We start from the raw sequence: 4,469 nt of genomic DNA on the forward strand, positions 1-4,469 counted from the left end.
GTCCCGCTCTTACTGCCTGGACTTTGCCCAGCCTGTGCTTCAGCTGGGACAAGGATGATGATGCTGCCAGACAAAAATTTGTTCCGAGTGGTATGAGAACTCCTAGTTAAAAGCCAATTTTTCTATAAAAAGAAAATAAATAATTTTTTATGAAGCATATTCTGCCAAGATGTACAATATGTCAAAAGTTTTTGAATCTGACAGTGCCCATTAAAAGGCTATAGTATTGCGTGCTAAACCAGTGGGCCATCTCTCTAGCAATATGTGCCATCCCTCCCCCCGCCGTATGATACCTGTTCCATTATATTAAACTGCATTATAGTGCATACTACAAGAGTTAAAGTGGTTTTCCAAGATTAGAGAAACATTGATGCTTTCTTCCAAAAATAGCACCACCCATGTCTTTATGTTGTGTATGGTATTAAAACTCGGCTCCATTCACTTCAATAGAACTGAGCTGCAATGCCACATAGAAACTGAGGAAAAAAGCAATGGTGTTTCTTAACCACTTAAGGACCAAGCCCATTTTGGCCTTAAGGACCAGGCCAATTTTATTTTTGCATTTTAGTTTTTTCCTCCTCGCCTTCTAAAAATCATAACTCTTTTATATTTCCATCCTTGTTTTTTGCGTCACCAATTTTACTTTGTAATGACATCACTTATTTTACCATAAAATGTATGGTGTGTTACGTTATGCGCTCCGGCCGCACTCGCTGGCTGTGAGCTAATTCTCCCACAATGAATGATGCCACTGTGCCCCTTCTCACCCCCCCACCCCTCACCTTTCTGACAGGAGATTAGCATCGCTCAGCAGCTTTAGTTGCAGTGGATGTAGTGCGGGTCGGCAGTGCTCACAGCCCACTCTGACAGGGCACCAGTGCACCGGGCTGGCATTCACTTTTTCCCCCTCACTCAGCACATGATGGAAGATACAGGCGGGGCCAAGAAAAGATGTGCGTGCCTGCGCGGCCCACGTCTGTTCCTCGCTCCATCTCCCGGTATTCAGTCCGCACGGCATGTTACACTGCGCCACACTACCTCCCAAAAGCCACCGCTGTATAAAGCAGCAGTGGCAATAACAGTGGCCTGGCAAGAGCAGATGATGCATGCAACGCTAATCGTGCAGCCTGCATCACAAAAGAAGCGCCGGGTGGGCAGGAACACAACGTTTGGCCATGGCTATTCATTTGTATCAATGTCTAAAGACCTATACAAATGATTGAGGGGAAATCTGGCAGGCAGTCCGTATGACTTGCAACAGCGGTCCGCCAGTTGAGTATTCCTGCTCTAGTAGATCGTCTTGACTAAAAAGTAGAGCTGAACCAACAGCATAGGATACTTCTATGGGTGAGGGAACAGCATAGGACAGAGGCAATTGGAGGACAGGGACTGCTCCCGGGCCATGCCAACTGATGTTTGTGTCTGAGGAACCCACCGACTGTCGACTGGGGGTGTCAGATGTCACTTGTGTTGAAGTGGATGACCGACTTAACCAGTCAATGAAAGCAGATGGGTTGCTGGTCGAGACACAACCGCTAGCTGATAACAGGAGCTCAGGCCTCTCGCTGCCACTCGCCACCTAGTCTGCTGCAAACTCTGCCTACACCTGAGGAATCTAGGCCTCTGCCACTCCTCTGTGCACGCTTTGGTACTTCTCTGCTTGAAATACGCTCCACTATGCTTAAAACAGTATTTGTCTAGAACAGCAGCAGGTGTGTACTTTCACAGTATATAGGCCCATAAGACTTTAACAGGAACAAAATGGTAAACCACTTAGATGTACGTACGTGGTATGCACTTATGAGGGGAGTACAATGCGCTCCACTATGCTTAAAACAGTATTTGTCTACAACAGCTGCTGGAGAGTACTTTTGGCTGTCCTTTCACAGCATCTAGGCCCTTAAGACTTTAACAGGAACAAAATGGTACCTGCAATACAAACACAACAATAATCCACCAATACCCTTGATGGAAAAAAATAAAAAAATATAACAACATACTCACAATATTAAATCCTTATAATACTGATCAGCTGCTGTATGATGCAGAGGAAGTTGAGGAGTTCTTTTCAGTCTGACCACAGTGCTCTCTGCTGACACCTCTGTTCATGTCAGGAACTGTCCAGAGCAGGAGAAGTTTGTTATGGGGACATTATCTGGCTCTGGACAGTTCTTGACATGGACAGAGGTGTCAGGCTTGCATATCACGCCCAGTCCCAAATAGTCACATCCCCTTCTATTTTCAGCTTACAATATCTTCATCACAAATCAGTCCCACTTGAGGAAGGGATATGAGGTCGGGATATGAGGACGGATATAAGGACGGTATATGAGGTCAGGATATGAAGATTGGATGTGAGGACGGGATATGAGGATGGGATATGAGGTCGGGATATGAGGACGGGATATGAGGTTGAGATAGGAGGTCGGGATATGAGGATGGGATATGAGGTTGAGATATGAGAACAGAATATCAGGAGGGAATACGAGGTCGGGATAAGGGGGTCAGGATAGGAGGTCGGGATAGGAGGTCGAGATATGAGGATGGGATATGAGGTTGGAATATGAGGACGGGATATGAGGTCAAGATAGGAGGACAGGATAGGAGGTCAGGATATGAGGACGGGGTATGAGGTCAGGATAGGAGGTTGGGACAGGAGGTTGGAAAGGAGGTTGGGATATGAGGACGGGATATGAGGAAGGAATATGAGGATGGGATATGAGGTCGGGACATAAGGACGATATATGAGGACGGGATATGAGGTCGGGATATGAGGATGGGACATAAGGACAGGATAGGAGGATGGGATAGGAGGTCGGGATATGAGAACGGGATATGAGAACGGGATATGAGGACAAGATATGAGGTCAGGATAGGAGGATGAGATATTAGGACAGGATATGATGTCGGGAAATGAGGACAGGATATGAGGTGTGGATATGAGGACAGGATTTGAGGATGGGATAGGAGGTCAGAATATGAGGTCGGCATAGGAGGCCGGGATAGGAGGTTGGGACATGGGGATGGGACATAAGGACATGACATGAGGACGGGACATGAGCACGGGACATGAGGATCGGACATGAGGACGGGATATGAGGAAGGAATATGAGGATGGGATATGAGGTCGGGACATAATGACGATATATGAGGACGGGATATGAGGTCGGGATATGAGGATGGGACATAAGGACAGGATAGGAGAATGGAATAGGAGGTCAGGATATGAGATCGGGATATGAGAACGGGATATGAGAACGGGATATGAAGACAGGATATGAGGTTGGGAAATGAGGACAGGATATGAGGTGTGGATATGAGGTCTGGATATAAAGTCAGGATATGAGGATGAGATGGGGGATGGGATATGAGGTCAGGATAGGAGGATAGGATATGAGGTTGGGATAGGAGGTTGGGATAGGAGGCCGAGATATGAGTACGGGATATGAGGACGGGATATGAGCACGGGATATGAGGACAGGATATGGGTCTGGGATATGACAAAAATATATGAGGATGGGATATGAAGTCAAAAGCTTCATAGGAAGGAAAAACCGTGTAACGCCGGGTACGGCTAGTTTTATATATAAAAATATATATAAATATATATGTATTAGTCTACTTTTAATGTAATTGTAGGTATACTGTGTCCATTCAATCCTTGAGTGAAAAGTAGGAAGACAATGGACCTGATCTACTATTGTAAACCCGACATGTTTTGTCGGGTTGTGCGCCAGATGCTGGCGCATTGCGACAGATTCTGTCTCATTGCGCCATAAAGGAAAAAAACCTAACCAACTCTCCATTTTACTGAGAAAACCCAAAAGGGGCTTGGCCATCACGGAAAGGGGGTGTGGTCACATAAAAAGGCATGTCACAAAGACCCAACATATTCAGTGGCGTCTCCAGCATTCATATTTAGGGGGGGCACATGGGGGGCCAGTGACAAGAGTGGGGGGGGGGGGGCAATTTTAAAACGTGTGTGCGTGTATGTATATATATATATATATATATATATATATATATATATATATACACACACAATTATTTTTTTCCGTTTTTGCCATAGATTTTTGGGTAAAATGACTGATGTCATTATAAAGTAGAATTGGTGCCGCAAAAAATAAGCCATCATATGGACTTTTAGGTGCAAAATTGAAAGGGTTATGATTTTTAAAAGGTGAGGAGGAAAAAAGAAAAGTGCAAAAACGGAAAAACGCTCGGTCCTTAAGGCGTTAAAACTTTTGGACACTACCATCAACTTTGATAGCGGCATCTAAAGGGTTAATGTCGGACATTAGCCTGATTGGTGATGTCTGGCATTAGCCGAGTGTTCTAGCTAATGATTTATACAACACAGTGGGAGCAGGCACTGTGCGTACACATACGGCTTGTGTCCTTAGGTCTCATTTACACGGATGGATCCCCAGCATATTTTACGCTGCGGATCCCCTGACAATGGACCCTTC

The sequence above is a fragment of the Hyla sarda genome, chromosome 6 (genome assembly GCF_029499605.1).
Source record: "Hyla sarda isolate aHylSar1 chromosome 6, aHylSar1.hap1, whole genome shotgun sequence".
Taxonomy (NCBI): domain Eukaryota; kingdom Metazoa; phylum Chordata; class Amphibia; order Anura; family Hylidae; genus Hyla; species Hyla sarda.